Here is an 18,788-nt window from a genome sequence, read left to right as displayed (position 1 = left end):
TATAGCAATACCTAAGTATCGTACGCAAAATATATTAACATGCAGATATCCAAGGCAAATCTTTAAAATGACCATAATTGATCGTTCCGGTATCCTGGGACAGATGGGCCCTTTTGTAGGACGCTAAGACGGGTTGTCACATTCGGCTCGACACATGCCAGGAGCACATGTTAAGTGGTACGGTAAATACTGAAGGGAACAAGCTACACATTGGTCAGTTTTTATAAGATCTAAATCGTATACATAATTTATTAAAATAAACGTTTTATTCACTCTGAATTAAATTACCAATAAATGTTTTTATACAAGATTACAGATGCCCTTTTAAAGGATTAAAAGACGATAGCTTCATTCGATCAAAGAGATTAATTGCGATCATCTGCCGGAATTCTCACAGAAAACACAGATATTAACATAAGTCTTTATTTAACTAGATCTTTATTACGGGTTTTGTAATAAAAATATCTTAGATGGCTTAGTACTGTTACACGCGAATCTTAACTGAAGATTGTGGTTTCGAAATCCGGGCAAGGTAACTTTCATACGGTTAATTACTGCTTAAAAACCATCTCGTATTTACAGCTAAAGGGAAACATCGCAAGGAAATCTGCACGACTTGAATTTAATACCTATATAATATGTGTTCAATTCAACAACCAACATTGGAACAGCATAATGAAGTATTTAAACACCTAATCTTATCTTTAAGAGGAAAAGAGACCTATTCTTTTTACTTTAAAATGTCTTAGAATTGAAACCATCAAATGTTAAATGGATACAAGTTGTATTCCATATACAGGCAGTAAACAATATTTAAATTATGAGGCCATTTCTAAATTTTTGAAAATCTGTGTCAGTGCCGTGAGAACGAACGTGTGTCAATTATCACGAGTTGTATTATACGTAATAGCTATATTACATGCAATAAACAATACATAATATATTTACATGACATTTCGAATCTCAATCACTGTAACTATTTGGCCAACGATATTTATTTATTTCAGCTAACAAAGACGCATACAAAATATATATACCTTATAGACAACTGCCTCGTTGGTCTAGTGGCTTGATATAAGGCTGCAGACCTGGAGGTCCTGGGTTCAATTCCCAGGTCGGGCCAATAAAAATTTATTGGGTTTTTCTGTCAGAAAATTTTCAGTGGCAGCCTGGAGTCTGGAAGTTGGAAGTGTTTACACTCCCGTGCCCCGGAAAGTACGTAAAGCCGTTGGTCCTGCTCCTAAACACCTGTCGTGTCGGATTGCCGTCCCATCGGATTATGAGAGCTAGTATGTCCTGCGTAGTTGGCTAATCTCTCTTAAGATTGGTCGCCGAAATCGGTCTGTACGACCTTACTTTATAGACAATCGTAATGGAATATTAGTATCATCTTGTCAATATGCAATTCTACATAAACATATATAAAGTATATGATAAGAGGCTTGTTCTAAACGATAATGATATAATCTAATATCGATATACTAATAGTGCGATTGCTGACCTGTTATACGGGTTCTTAATACCCAATACATGTCTATACAGATGTAGTTTGTATAACTAAATGACTAACATATTCTCATTAAATACAAATGATTTATTGTGTGTCCATTAGAAACGTAAGCTAAATTCAAATATTTACACGTCTTCCAGTTTTTAAGTCACAATAGTGTGATTTATTTTTTGATAATTATTTCTATCTTTAAGATAAATTTTGGTAACAAAACCAACCCATTGCAAGCCAAACCTTAGTATATCAAGGTACGTAATACGTAAATTTTCTTATGGTAGGCCCTCAATGATATATTTGATAATTCCGTTGATTGTAACTGTTTGCAATTTATTAGAAAGTCAACGGCAATATATTGAATGAATGGGTTAGAGTATATTATATATATACGCGTGAGGAGAGTGCCTCCGCTGATCCGGGCACCAGAAGGAGACCGAGGAGGAAGCGTCGGCGCTATGCGCACCGCCGTAAAGCCGCCGAGGCTATTTGGGTTCTCTGTATTCCAGGATACATATCATAGTTAAAATGCCTCTTAGGCGAATAAAGCATATGTTAATATCTGATCGATGAACTGTGCCAAGGCCGTTAAGACGTAGCCTGCCAAAAGAGAAAAATTGTATGACTAATTGTGTTCCACTAAAACTTATCTATACATACTTGCGTATGTTTTGTTTTTTATATCACTATATTTTGTTATCATTTTATTTAGTTATGAATTTTATTAGCGCTTTTCGTACTTAAGAAACAATTCTGAGTGGTCCCTACCACTCATAGATCACCAACCTTGGAAACTAAGATGTAACTTGTACCTATTATCTCACTGACTCGCACTTTTAACCTGATCGCAACAACACTATAATACTGCGCGGTTGAATATGTAATGAGTAAAAATAAAACATATAAAGAAGAATAGATAGAAATTATATGAATTTACATGAGTATAATTCGCATATTAATCTACATACTTGCAGGTTATTATCTAAACAAAAATACGAGTTGATAACATTAAAGTGGATTGCAAAACTGCAAACCGTGTAGCCCTCTTACATTTGACCTGTTTTATTACCCTGGTTCAGATAAATGCGAAATTAAAACGTATACTATCCGTAAAAAAGAAACGAATTTATTACCATACCATAGCATTTTTTTAAGTTTAAAATTAATACGACCAAGTGCAACACTTTCGGTATAAGCACTATGTTTTATAGTTATTGAATTCGATTTTGAATTGGTATAAATATAATATATTATGATGTCTATCTGTATTTTGCTAAAATAATAATACAAGCCGAAAATAAAACGAAAGTAATTTAAAGTGTACAAAGGCAGACTAATCATAATACGAGATCTCTGGCAGCCAACTTTTGAGGTACTGAGATGAGAATTAATCAAGAAAGGTACCTTTAAAAGTTCGAGTGCAAATTAATTTAACTTAATATTATAAATAATAAGATATAACATAATTTAAAAAGTGAATACATTATGTATAATTACTAATACAATACATTAGTAAGTATATAACAGACCATCGTATTGCTCTGGTGACAAGAAGGTATTCATTTGTCGCACAGAGAATCGAAATTACGATTCAACTGAGATATGCCACTAGCATTCTTACCACAATTGCACATGTCAGTTACGATACGATATAAAATTACACATACCATGTTATAAATGTCATCACATATAATATTAAGTTTATATATGTATAAAATTTAGATTTATATTATAGAGTAAGTAACGTAACTTACGTATCTGACACAGTTTACATCATCATCAGCCCGTCCAGCAGTGAAATGCTGGGCACGGGCTAGTTCCAATGGCACGCCACTAAGTCCAATCTTCAGCTCTCTATCTCTAATTTTTACCCACCTTACGAATATCATCGTCCACCTAGCTACAGAGTGCCCTACGTTTGGCGCGGTATCTACTCCTGAAACAATCTGCTTCAGCGGCCATCGGTTCTGCAGCTTATGTGACCTGCCCACTGCCACGTTAGCTTGCTAATTCACTCAGCTATGTCGGAAACCTTGGTTCACTAACGAATAACTTCGTTCCGGATTCGCTTCTTTAAAGAAACTTCATGCATAGCTCTCTCCATAGCTCGCTGAGCGACCTCGAACTGTCCACAAGTCACACGGTGAATGGCCACGTTTCGAATCCGTATGTTATTACAGGTAAACTTTAAGGTTTAGACTTTGAAGAATGGGTGATGAGAAGATTTGATGAAGTTTTCCTAATGCTGCCGAGTCCAACTTTATCCGTAACTTTCTTGTCGAAGTTGTTTCTACCCTATGCCATAAAATATTTTTTTATATTAATAATAAACACCGATGCATATTACCTACATATTATACGCATATTATATTACATGCATATGACAAAAGAAATAATTAAAATGATCATATTATATTCCTAACTAAAACATATAGTTATACATAAGTTAAACTTAGTCACCTCGAAACGGTTTTTTTTTTTTGTTGTAGTATAGGTAGGCGGACGAGCATATGGGCCACCTGATGGTAAGTGGTCACCAACGCCCATAGACATTGGCATTGTAAGAAATTTTAACCATTGCTCACATCGCCAATGCACCACCAACCTTGGGAACTAAGATGTTGTAATTACTCTAGCCCACTCACCCTTTAAACGGAACATAACAATACCAAGTACTGCTGTTTTGCAGTAGAATATTTTGTTCGACGTACGTTTTATTTCAAGCAACTTCAGTTTTATAGTACATATAAAACCTCTAATTATATAATCCAATTGAGTTATTTTCACCCATTTTATTGTATTTTTAGAGATGAGCTAAAATTAAAAACTTTTTCGAAATATAGAAACTTTTTGCACTTCAATTTGATATTAAAATTGATTCTTATCCCGCCCAAATAAGTTTTGTTCCTGAAAACATACCAATCTATTTATTTCGATTCCATCTCATATTATTTCTTAATAGTTCACTTGTGTTTCATGATGAATAAAAATGTTGACAAACTGCCGGCGCGAGAATTCAATTGAAGGATGGAAGTTGAAAACTACTTCGTAACTTAGATAAGCTTCCGTAAAAATATAGAAATGCTGTTTGTAACGTCTTCTTATATATAATAATAGATGCTGAATATTTATATGATATACTGATTTCTATTGAAAATTACTTGGAGACCATTTGACCAATCACTATTAAAGTTAGCACAAATTAGGTTTTTTTTTATGGAGAAAGTTTTTCATTCCCTTTTGTGCGAGTAACATTCGCCACCAGATGGCGTTACAATACATCAACTTTTATAAAATTCAAACCATCGGTTAAAATTCTAACCACTGGGCCATCTTGGCTTACCTACATAGACATATACTAATTTATCGATACTCGAAAAAACTCGATTCAACCTTTAATAAAATGAACATTTTTGTTTATTTTTAAAGTAGTGTCGTCAGTATCGTTAAATAATTATATCGATAAGATATATAATATTTATTTTTCATTACACTTGATAAAGATTATGATAATAAAATCAAAATCGTGTGTTCGGCCGTTATTTCTATTCATGAAGCCATCGCTCAGTTAATGCTACGGTAGGATAATTTTATAGTGTATTTCTATAGCATTTTTATAACAGACTACAATGACGCGTCGACAGGAAACAGTAAATCAATCAATACTCAATAATATTGTATGAAGGTCGAGCCACAAATAGCCTTATCGATAAACCTTCCAAAATGTATCGTCCATGAATTGCGTGACACGTTGAATTTTTATTAAATATGCAAGTATCGTCTTGAAATTTACATGATAATGCATCGACAGTTTTATTTCAAACAACTGTTATAATAACGAAGGTCACATGGTTCAAACACAAGTATCAAGGTTAACAATGTTTTATTAAAACCCAATACAGCAATGTTCTTACGGAATAGGTAAGGACTCACTTCGTATCTCAGTCGTTAAATGTTGATAACCGAATTACGGTGAAACGCTATTTTCATGCGTGTACAGTTACGATGTTATAATAATGGATGAATGCCTCGTTAGTTTAGTGGCTAGCTTATTAGGCCGCAGATTCCGAGATCCTGGGTTCGAACCGGAAACTAGAACATTAAAATGTTATTACATTTCTCTGTCAAGAAATTCTCAGTAGCTGCCCGGGATTTCGGAATTAGCATGTGTACACTCCCTTGCTCGGTAAGCACGTAAAGCTGTTGGTCTTGCACCTTAAAATTTTCCGGTCGTGTCGGATTTGCCGTTCTATCGGTTCATGAGAATGAGAGTATAGAGAGTACACATTTTCCACGCACACTTGTTCTCTATAATATGTCCCGAGCAGTAGGCTAGTCTATCTTGAGAATGGCAGCCGTCACCGAAATTAGTCAAGAGGACTTCATATTATAGAAAATAAGACTCAATTTCTTGTATTTTATGAACGTTATCTGCGGTGAGTTTAACTCTACTGATACAAGTAAAAACAGATAAACTTTTAAGCATTTAAAAGCGGACAAATTTTCGATCGAAATGTATACGTAGTTTACAGCTAAAAAGTACTTTAAGCAACTTAGATACTTTAAATTTATTCAATTAAAAGTATCTCGATGAGACATCAATATTCAGATGGTGTAAGGAAATTATTTTTTCCACTTTAGCTACTTATCGAAAATTCTCGGCAACTGAATAAATTATTATTAATAAAGGTACTGTCGGCCGTTTCCGATAATTTCACTCAAATATCCATTGTATAGATGAGAATAAATTTAAATTCATACACCTTTCAAACATAATACCTTTCATAAATAATTAAAATCAATTCGAAAGTTACAATACAAATATTTATAATAGTCATGTATATAAAAATTTTGGATTTTGTTCGAAATAATTAAATATTCATGACATATACTTCTAATTAAAAATTCGCGAGTTCAATTCCGAGAAATCGCTACTACCGTAGTAGTAGTTTCGTTTTTTAATTTATCTAATATTTCGGTTGAAATTCTGCCACCTATCGAGCTGCAGTTGGGCAACGTGTAATGAAGATACTCTACAGTTACAATGCTGCAAACGATGATTTCCCGAAATGGTGTTTTTAAACTTGCTCCTCGCGCGTAGGGCTCGTGTCAGATTACGGCAGCATGTGAAAGCGATCCCGTGGCGCTCCTCGTTAAGACGGAAAGGGTACCGCTGGTTTTTTAGTGGATATTCCGATTTTCGGGGCGCACTCGGCACCTTGTACACCGTGGGGGAAATGTGTAAAGAGGAAAAAAAAAGGGGCTCGTATCAGATTGCCGTCCCATGAGACTATGAGAGTGATATACAGTGTTTTGATTGACATCGGCATCTCTGTCGTCATCATCGTCATTATTATCTTTTTTATGTTATAGGTAGACGGACGGGCAAATAGGTCACCTGATGTTGAGTGGAATGTTAAAACCCCCCAAGTGCCACCAACCTTGGGAATCCTGGAAACCTGGCTCACCCTTCAAACCGGAACGCAACAATAAAAGTATTGCTGTTTAGCGGTAGAATATCTGATGAGTGTGTGGTATCTACTCAGACTGGCTTGCACAAAACCCTAGCACCTAACATCATATAACACTAATTGCACTAATTAGATAATTTAAATAAAATATGTATTATATGTTCCTATCCAACTCTGGTTTGTTATTTCTGATTCATGCTTTGCTACGAAGCTATTTATTCTAAGAATTAGATACGTTAAGTGTATGAACAACTTGTTTAAAGTTTACTTAGGTACTGAGTGACGCTAGAATGGTCTTTTTCATTTCAAAGTGTTTCATTTTCACTTTGATTTATTTACATATAGTTATTAAATAAAATGGAATATGTATGACAAATATAAATTAAAATAATTTTAAACTATTATAAATGTACACTTTTACAAAGGAAATTACTATAAATAATTAAGAAATGTTTGTATGCTAATACTTATGAATAAGAGCCGAGATGGCCCAGTGGTAAGAACATGTAAATCTTAACCGATGATCGTGGGTTCAAACCCGGGCAAGCACCACTGAATTTTCATGTGCTTAAATTGTGATTATAATTCATCTTGTGCTTTACGGTGAAGGAAAACATCGTGAGGAAACCTGCATGTGTCTAATTTCACTGAAATTCTGCCACATGTGTATTCCACCAACCCGCATTGGAGCAGCGTGGTGGAATAAGCTCCAAACCTTCTCCTCAAAAAGAGGAGAGGAGGCCTTTAGCCCAGCAGTGGGACATTCACAGGCCGTTACGGTACTTATGAATAATATTAACATTAAGATGTTAACACTTCTCTAGGAATAAAATAATAGCTTCAAAGATATTTCAGATAAAAAAAAAAAAACAAAATGTAAACAAAAATACGTGAAGAAATAATAACGTGAATAGAATACCGCTGAGCTTGATTCGCCGGTTGTCCTTGAAGTTATGTTCTTTTTTCAAATCGGTTGTAGATTTTTTGAGTTATTAAAATATATAATCTGTATAAAAATATTTGGACTTGGAGTTGGCATTGACATTGGGTACGCGATTATAAATGCGGGACTTCTCTTCGTCTAACGTCCTCGTGTTATAATATCGCTTTGTTTGATCAAATATTTGAATGATTAACATTTGACTCCTTTGATGTGTACCTATACAGCCAAACATTGTAAAGGTGTCTAAGCTTGTATTGTATATACTAATTGCACTATTTACCATATTTGTGCAAATGAAGCAAACTCAAACTGCAGTGTTCGAAAAAAATACATGAACACGCTACTCTAAGTGAATCTTAATATTTTCTAATTGTGAATTTGAAAACGTAATTCTATTTTATAACCGAATATTGCAGTGGTAGTATTTTGTAAATACGCGTAGGTATACTTTATATTAAATTTTGGTATTTTTGGTTTTTACAACCGATTCAAAATTAACCTTAGCACTTTTTATAAGGTTTTTTATCGCATAAAAGTTAAAACATCACGTTTGAATTAAATACAATCAAGTAACATGAAAGAAAAATTAATGACAAGCGCTTTTAATTTAATTGTCATGTTAACAAAATCTCTATAGCGCCGTTCCGTTACTGCACAACGACAATTTTTTTAATAACATTTTCCTTCTTTTGACTCCCATATCCTAGAGCCTCAATATTTTTTATATAAACATCCTATAAGCTTATAATTATAATTTATATAAATTTGTATATAAACGTTGCTTCGTTTATTCTTTAATGAGGTGGGTCCGTTTTCACCATTGTCCTTTTATTGATACTTTTTAGTTTTTTATTAATAATATTTACATAATTGCTTGTTTTAAATGTATTAAATCTTTAAAATATTCTCAATGTGTAATGTAGTAATTAACAAAACAAACTCGCTTCCAATATTTGTTTTCAATTTAATATTTACAACAAATAATGAAATCCAGTGTAGTAAATCATTTACATGTAATACGTTTTGGACAATAAAATAACATAGTATACTTATGAATAATAATACGCAAGCAATCAGACGCGTCTGGCTTCCTCGGCGACGATCAGTCTGGTTTAGCATGACTCATAAATTGAAATTTAATAACCAAGTAATGGTATTTAAATAAATCATTTTATAATTATTTTTAAAGCCTTATTTACGGCTGTTAAAATTCTGTTTGTGTTCTTATTTCGATTGTCAAATCAATAATGACAGAAAAAAAGAAATCTGTACGAGAAATAAAATTCATGACCAAAAGAGATGTATAAGAATTGTTTTAGTTTGAGAAATCAAATTAAACACCCTATAAAAAACGTTTACAAGCAACCGTTAATCGCATTCTTTATTATTTAACACGAACACTTTTTCATTTTTTGAAAATGAAAAAGTTTCTTTATGGCAGTCACTGGCTGACCGATTTTTAATTAAATTTAACAAGTAATATGTCAAACGTGATATGTCGATATAGCACGTAACGAATTAAAAAACACACCTACATATAGACTATACCAATCACAGGAGTACCAAATTCAAATAAACAACTATGGCTTATGAGATATCCAATTAATCTATGGTATTCATTATGGATTCGTGAAAATTGGCGAAGTTGTTGTCAGAACTTTGGAAGTAAAATTAAACTATATAATTAGTTAAATGAATTTCTTGTATTGTAAATAAAGATATATTAATCAAAACTGTTTGTAGTGCACAATATATCAGATCTAAATCAATCAAATCGTTTGGAATATCAATTTGTAAATCTAAGGTTTGTTTATCTCTAATAATTGCATTCAGAGTCAACAATATTGAAACTTTACAAAATGAAGTGCTTCTGTCGCGTAGTTTCAATTAAAATATTAATAGTCTTTAAATCATTGCCGTGGTAAGCACAGTCAGCTTCTAATGACATTTTTGCACTAAAAAACCCTAACAAAATTTTATATCTATATCTCCGACCTTATATCTCTAGCATATAGTGTTATCTGTTTCACATGGCTGTTGATTGTCATCACAAAGTGAAACTTGTAAAAACGTTTGCATTTGTGAAATGAAATATAAGTTACTGTTTTTTTTTCACCGTCAACCCGTTTCATTACTTCAACTTTTAATTTCGAAATGTGTGTGTATTTTCTAGTGAAAATAGTGGTATCCAAATCTATATTTACTCGTAATTTAAATGAAATGGAAAATTTTAATAAATAACCCTGACACAAAAAAAACTCTAAAATGTGTCTATAACTTCATTATAAGATTTAATTTTATTATTAGTAGCATTTTAATAAAACTTCGGGGTACGCAAATTTTGGTAAAACCCTTTTGTTAAGCATGAAATGATCTTCAAAGGTCTGAACAGATCTTCAAAATTTATACCTAAGAACCATTTCGATCACATCAGGTTTCAAGCAAAAAAAAGCAGTATCAAAAACAGTCTATTCATTTGGGAGCTACGATGCCACAACAGACAGATACATATGTTAAGCTTATAACACACCCATTTACGTCGGGGGATAAAAAATAATGAAGGATATCATTTCGCATAAATTACAGTCACTTTAGTGATACATATCACCCAGTAATAGCTTATAGCATCTATTTCTGTGAATTATGATTCCTGAGACTGAGTTATAAGCCAATTTAAATAGCTTATTTTCTATTTATAAATAGGAAAAACGTCCAATACCCTTTCCTCCTTTGCTTCCCAACTATTTTTTTTAATAAAAAACATTCGACGAACTTTTAGTGTTATCGATAAAAAAAATTTTTTAAAATAAAAAGTAAAATTTATGTTTGAAATATGCAATTATGTTTTTAGTCAACATTCTGCCAGTGAACGAACGTTGGTTTTAATCAGTTTTAAGACTTCTAAAATAGCAACGCAAGTACTCCTGTAAATGCCTTTTATTCAAACTTTCGTCTAAAGAATATAAGAGTACAATATTTTACAATTATATAATATTTTTTAAATTTTCCTATACAAAAAATATCAATATTTTTCAAACTACATCCAAATCCTATATTTTGGATTTATTTGAAACTAAGTAAATGTAAAAAAAAAATATCCGCTAAAGAATTTCATACGGTCACGGGTTAACATTTAATATTATTTTAGATCCGGTCATTCGTCATTTACTTTTTAATTGTGTACAGCCTCAAAATGAACGTCTTTTTATTATTAGCTACATTTCCACGAGCTGTGGATCAACGAATATTAAAATCATATTGTTATCAGGAATAAGCATGCATTGCAATCGGCTGCTGCTCATAAATTATTCTGGTTATTCACAATTATGTTACCAACAGTTTTAATAAAACTTTTCCAATGAATATTGCGTTGCACATATTACATCGAAATGAAATTCCGATAAAGTTATTGAAGTCAATTTTAGAATCTGAATCAAATTGCATTATCGGAAAATACGTGTAATATTTTAATACATTATAAAGTTATTATGCATTTATCTATCTATTATTACACGTCCTTGAAAATTCCTACTACCTTTTCATTTGTTTTAAATAAAACAATACATTTCGAACTATTTCCGATCGGTGATGTAAATATTATGTAAAATTTATGTATTTACAGATTTAGATAAAGTTATAGCAGACGTACACGCGAATAACGTTATCTACATATAAAACTATGGATAAACATACTATTTATATAATACAAATCATTATGCTAGACGCTAAGAAAAATGTTATATATAACTGTTATTTGAAACTTTTAGTTTAATAAATGATTTTATGGCAAGGCTTTATGCTAGCCCACCTGGTTAGTTATCAACCAATCATCATAAATTTTACAGCAGTGTTTATTGTTGTTGTGTTTCGGTTCGAAGGTTTAGTTTTTACCTATGGACACAAAGTGCATAACTACTTATTATCCAAGGTTGGTGGCGCTTAACTGACGATGTAAGGGATGGTTACATTTCTTACAGCGCCAATGTCTATGCACAGTGGTGATCACTTCCTATTAGGGTGCATTTGCCAGCCTTCATAAAAAAATAAAGATTTTTATAACTAAAAGAAAATTAAAAAAATAAGAACGTATTTTAACACAATATCGTTAAATAAATTGAAATATATATACTACATATAACATTTTGTTTCTGTGAACGCAATTACCGTTCGTGCATTTTTCTTTCCGCTATTTCTACGGTAACTAATGTACAACATAACTTACATTGTATAAAATTAATAAATAATAAAATACAGCAACGTAAGGCTTAATATCTATATTTAATATAATGCATTAGCTGTTTGCAAGATTTTATCCTAAGATATTTTTATCCAATGATAAATTCATAAATAAAATAAGTGATTATAAAATATTGAGATGTGCTGAGAAGCAGAAAATTAAGGATTTTTACGTGAAACCCAAAAATATATAACATTTGTGTTATAATTTAAATATATAAATAAATTGTGGCCAGAAAATTATTAAGAAAAAAAAAACTAACTATGGCTAGAGAGTATTCAGGTTCATATCGTTTAGGAGGAGAATGATTACAAACACACAAACTTGAATTTTATACATAAGATTATTGCGGTACGGTTTCTGTTTCACTCTAAATTAATCTTAGTTCAAGAGATTCGACATACTACAACAAAGAGACTATCTTGCTTTTTTACATGACGTGTGGCTAGCACCAGGACTCATAGGCCTGTGGAAAAGGTGTAGCATTGACAGAAAAAAATATTTAGTCCATCAGTGCTCGTGAATTCTCGAAAATCAAAATACGGTAATAATTAATTAACTATGTTCAGGAGTTTATTCTTTAAATGTGAGTGAGCCAGAGAAATTTCAGGCACAAGGGACATTAGTTGCCAAGGTTGGTAGCACATTGGCGTGGTAAGGAATGGATTATATTACTTATGGCACCAATATCTATGAGCAGTGGTGACCACTTACCGTCATTATAAAAAAACCCTTTCTATCATTTCACGATCGCGATTTACGGTACACTTCGAATTTTTTCTTACAGAATATCTAAGGATAAATGTCCGATACCAAATGACATACCACGCCCAAATATCGCGTGAATTTAACTCATAAAACATTCATTCGTATTGTGCAGTTTCCTTACTTCCTATTCAAACCAAGTTTCATGACCATTTTTAGTGTAGGCTGAATAGAAAATCAGTGTAAGCTAATAAAGCTGTTTACTCGTGATATAATCAAATTTCTGCATTGTTGTTGCAAATTAAATTAGCCTGTGTTTACTGCACTTAGTATAGAGAAAATATTAAGCCTCATTGCAATTGACAATCATAAAGAATCCGCCTGTTACACCTCCTGTGCATATACATCATAAAGTATTGAAACTATTTCGTAAAAAAGTACGTGGCTGGCGGCCCTGCCTATGAATTAGATGCAGTCTAAGCAATATCAGTGAATTCGATTGGCACTTATCACAAAACTGAAGAGCATACGTCAATTAAAGTTTAATAAAAATGATTTTTACAGATTTCCTGAAAAACGTTATGTTATACATCAAAGAAATATATGGGAATACTTTGGGATCTTACGCAATAGAATAAAGTTTAAATCATCCAAATCAATGTCTAGGGCACTCGAAGTGCACAAACATAGAAAAGAATACGCCTCGAAAATTGCTGTTGATGCTAATAAAGTGATACCTATAACGTATTCCAACCACAAGAGGATTAAAAAAAAATAAACAGCTTTGACATTGATTTGACATGATGTCATTGGTCGTGATCTTAAATATGATATCCATTATTTATTAATGAAATAATGATATTTCGAATGTCATTGAATTTGTTATCGGAACTTTAATAAGTAGTAATAATAAGTAATTATTTATGAACGTTTATGTCTATTTTGACAAAAACTAAGAATTATAATTTGCTTATGTTTCCCAGATGAGTTAGAAACCAAAACATTAACTGCGCTTGCACATCCACTTTTGCACGCGTTAATCGTGCGATATTATGAATGGACAAGGGTTACACATAATAATGTAAGAAAAGACAATCTTGGTGGTAGGGCTTTGTGGGCGCCGTCTATTTAGGGTACCACCCACTCATCAGTTAATCTACCACCAAACAGCAATATTTAATATTGTTATGTTCCGGTTCGAAGAATGAGTGAGCCAGCATAACTACAGACCAAGTGGCATAACATCTTATTTCCCAAGGTAGGTGGCGCGTTAGCGATGTAAGAAATAGTTAATATAATAATAATATCATCAAACGGCCCATTTGCCTGATTGTCTTTTATAAAAAACATCACTTCGCTACTGCATGTGAAGGCGTCGATTAATCTATGGATTAACTTTTTTTTGGAATTGAAAGTAACAACTGTTTTGTTAACATAGCAACGTTCAACATACAAACTATTTCATAATTTTCTTAGCAACATTCATCACTCATCGGCAACTTATTAATGATGATCGTTAAATGTTAAAAAACCATTATTTATATAAACATATACATAATAGATACAATCGCCGTGTTCGTTTTACGGAAGCAATTGTAAAAAAGTAGAACAGAAATTACTAAGATTATTATTAATAGAAATTGGCAGCGAAATGGAATGCTACGTTGTACTAATTTAATAACGTTTAACCGTTTATTTTGTAATTAATATCATAGACCCTATCCATCGTCATCTTGTCTCAAAATATTATATTTGTTACGTAACAATATTATAGTATAATTTTATAAACGATCCATTTTTTTAATACCTATTCAGAAAAATTACTACTACCATTTAAATTGAACTTTCATATTATTATAATTTCTAAATTCAGAACGAATCTATGTTATGTATATATTGTATACATATGTTTATGTATATGTAGTCTCAATACTTTTGTATTATAGATTTGTGCATCTCCAAATATCTAAAGTCTGCGACGGAATATTGCTTATATCTTGGGAAAACAGGAAAAAAGAACTATAAGTTTATTTGTCAAACTGTTCAATAAATTCATGCAAAAATAGAAAGTTTGTTATTGTTATCATCAATGTTTCTCTAAATAAAAAGAACCGTTTTAATCATTAATTACGGTATATCTCGAATTACATGATATATTAATAAAACCATGAGAAGAAAAAAATGGGCTGATCGGTATGATTATATTACGAGTAATACAGTACAGACGAAGTGATTACTTTACTCGATACTGATTTTTTTTTATTTAAGTACAACATTACATATATTAAACATTTATTGATATGCATATACAGTATAAAAAATTTATTACATTGTAGTATAAAAAATTTATCTTATATATAACAATTACAGATGTAAACAATATTGACAGAAATTTTCCTATAAGCTTGTTTTTCATAACGCATTTCTTGTTTGGCTGTTAAGATAACGTCGTGAGCAGTTTAGCATCGTCGGATGAAGTTCTACCATATATATTACCTCTAATCCGCATTTGAACCGCTTGTTGGTAAACGATTCCCGCCATCTCCTCAAGCGAGAAAACCTGAGCCCAGCAGTGGGACACTTACAGACTGTTATGAAATCAGGTCGGATAGCGACGATAAATAGTAAAAGTAATATTAAGGAACATAATTTTGTCTCCTTAAGATGACCTTACGTATGATAGATAACCGTTGAAACTGTGCCAAACGTAAAATTCTACAAACATTACAAATTAAATCAATAAGTTTTTAGTAGACAAATAATGTACTTTTTAGCGTGCATTGATTTATGAAGCATATAAGATATAGTATAATTTATTTTTCGCTTATGTATGTATATGCAAATTATAAGCAAAGGCTCACAAATGTATTGCCTATAAGCTGAGCAAATCGTTTGTATTATAATTCATAGTAAACTAAAAATATATTAAATTACATAATGAATACAAAATATATGCAAACGTTTTAAAAGTCACATAAAATTCAAATGCCAGAACTGTTGTAAAAATCAGTAGCGGCGGAAATATGTAATACGTTAGCTGCTAGCCTTTTTAGGTATCAACCACTGGTTTTTAATATCCATATGCACATATTTAAAAATGTTTTGTGTCATAACCTACCATATAAAGTATGTAAGCATATTTCAGTAAAATGCAGTTTTACGTAACACGAGAGTACCTTAAACATGAAATAATATATTAACGCGGTTAGAATTGTGTACGGATTATGTTCTTTATGAAATTGTAACATTCATTTATTCATACAGTTATTGATTCTTTATTTTAATTTGCAAATAAAGTATTGCTTAAAATTAAATATGTTTTTTAAATATAATATGCTACTCATAGTTGAAAAGGTCGTATGAAAAAATTTAAATTCCATCTGAAAACTGCATAGTCGTAAGTTACTATATACCTATAGTATATGTTTATAAGTAACGTTATCCGTTAGTTACCATATAAATAAGAGATAAAAATAAAAATGTTACACTAAAAACACAAGGAAATATTTAGTTTTTATTTTCTCCCCTAAAGAACACAATTTATACATACATTTTGCATGATAAATAGTACTAATGTCGTAGTTATAAATAAATATAATTTATAACTTTATTTATTTTTAATACATCTTAAATAACTTGAATAAATATGACTATAAAACATATATTGACTGTAAAACAATACATAGAAAATATTACAACCTGTCACTGTCGTAAATAATACTAGCAGCTGATAAGAGCTACAACATTAGCAAAGCTACGATGTTTTCTTAAAAAATACATTTTATAATATTATGTGTTTATAAGTACTCAGTCGAGTAAAAGTTTTTATTTAATATTCATAATATAAAAATGTTACCTTAAAAAAACCCTTTTAATCCTTGCTAACAAAAGTTTTAAATGCACATTACACGAACAACACTAAAGAATTAAATTATTTTCAAATCACAAAGTTACTTCAGTTCTATGAAAGTCGGAATACGATTCAGGGAGCGTATGACGAAGGGCGGGCGGGCGTGCACCGACCCGGACACACGGCGGCTGACTGAAGCATATCAAACAGTTGCTACACTAGTAGTATACAACTCGTAGTTTGTCTATTGTTTCGATTTGTAGGTTTTTTAGCACAATATACAAACAATTGGCGACAATTACTTTTAAATTCTTGGCATTTGCACAAATGTCATGACATAATTTTTAAAACACATGATAAGATGTTAATACGTCAGGTTTAGTAAATAAGTTTTATAATGTCACCAGATGATACATTTTTTTACGTAAAATACGTTTTCAGGTATATTCAAACACATTGTAATCTCTATAGACACTACCACTACCATTCTATTTGTTTAAATTTTACGTATAAAAAACCTATATCGAAGTATTTGTAATTTGTTAAACTACATAAAAAACAAATTTACAAGTATTCTCTCCTAGTTCATACAATTTTATAATTCGCATAATATTGAATTATCTTTAATTATTCTCTTCATGAAAGAATGTTTTTAAATATTTTAAAAATAATTTCGTTTTCATTTTTTAAATCTTCTGCCCGGAAAACCGGAAAGCGGATTACGGATGTATCTCAAAAATACGGATTCATTTATGTGGAACCATTTTAGAACGCAATTTTAAATATCGAATCGTCGGCTCAGAATTATGAACATGTCCATATTATATTTTATTCAAAATCTCTTAACCGTGTTATATTTTTAAAAAAGTTTATAACCTTATAAAATGTATTGCCTTGTAATTATACCTACAAAATTATACAGAGTATATTAATACTTACAGCTTTACCTTTAAATATTGAATGTCTTCTTTTTTTGAATGTCAAATCAATGGCGACGTAAAGACATATTGTGTGAAACCGAATAAAAGAAGATATTCGCGTAGGTAAGCAAACGTACATGTTTTTTTAAATCATCATGGATTAATTTGTTTTATTAAGTAAAAACTAGCATTTAAATTCATTTAATTGATTTATTTTTTATAAATATATAATCTTAAAGAAAATTATTTTTACGAGTCAAACTAAAAGTTCTGAACTAAATGACCTCTTAAATTATAATTTCTTTATATTAATTTAAAACAATAGTGATTTTTGTACCTTTTCGAGTCGTATTTTTTACTTTTCAAAAGGAGTAGATGATATAACTCTAAGCCTGTATCTTGCTACGTTAGCAATTATCCTATTCTTTTTTATAATATTTTATATTAATTAAGTATATATATAGTAAGAATTCCCTTTAAAACAATCGTAGTGTTATAATATATATGCCAATCTATATTTAAAATTTCGATACGCGCATTGCCCGTCTGACAGCGCTGTTACCTTCTATTAAAAAAAGATATATTTATGAATACTTCATACAAAATTCGTGCTTATAGTCACCGACGGTTATTGCACTTAATATATAATCAATAAGCAACTAGTATAGAAAAAAAAACTGAAATTTTGATACGACATGCCTATATTTTCATACACTACCGTAGTATTTAATAGGTTTTTGTTGAAAATATTTCACAAATCTAATGATACGATTACATTACTCTAATGTAATTCATTCGTTGTATAAACGCTGTGTCGATCAAGTGTGACTTGTTTTCACTTTAACTCGTGTTTACCATTAATTACATAATAAACGCAAATATTGTCGCTGTGGAAGATGGCAACATTAATTAAAAAAAAACAAACAAGAATATGTTAGAGGGAACTAGTAAGTAGTAAATTGCGGGAACTTTTCTTCGTCCGCTCAAACCAGCATTGGCAACCGTACGATTTATATCGTATTTATATGATCCTTTTGGAGCTGATACGATGATATATTCGAAATCGTACGCAAAGCATAGAAACTTTTGAAATCATTAAATTTTCATAACAAAATAGAAAAATAATATTACATTGTTAATTTTGTCGATATAAGAAAT

The 18,788-nt window shown here is 31.2% G+C and overlaps 1 protein-coding gene across 1 annotated transcript in view; it reads right to left on the bottom strand.

Annotated features, from left to right (window-relative positions):
* Positions 1-16,846, bottom strand: part of LOC126773643 (uncharacterized) — a 102,769-nt gene extending 85,923 nt beyond the window's left edge. The window contains exon 1 of the mRNA XM_050494646.1: positions 16,717-16,846. The gene's annotated coding sequence lies outside the window, so the exon portion shown is untranslated. The remainder of the gene's footprint in view (positions 1-16,716) is intronic.
* Between the last annotated feature and the right edge of the window lie 1,942 nt (positions 16,847-18,788).

This window comes from Nymphalis io, chromosome 15 (assembly GCF_905147045.1).
Source record: "Nymphalis io chromosome 15, ilAglIoxx1.1, whole genome shotgun sequence".
Classification (NCBI taxonomy): Eukaryota; Metazoa; Arthropoda; class Insecta; order Lepidoptera; family Nymphalidae; genus Nymphalis; species Nymphalis io.
The sequence above is the reverse complement of the archived record's forward strand: the minus strand, read 5'-3'. Positions and strand labels throughout refer to the sequence as shown.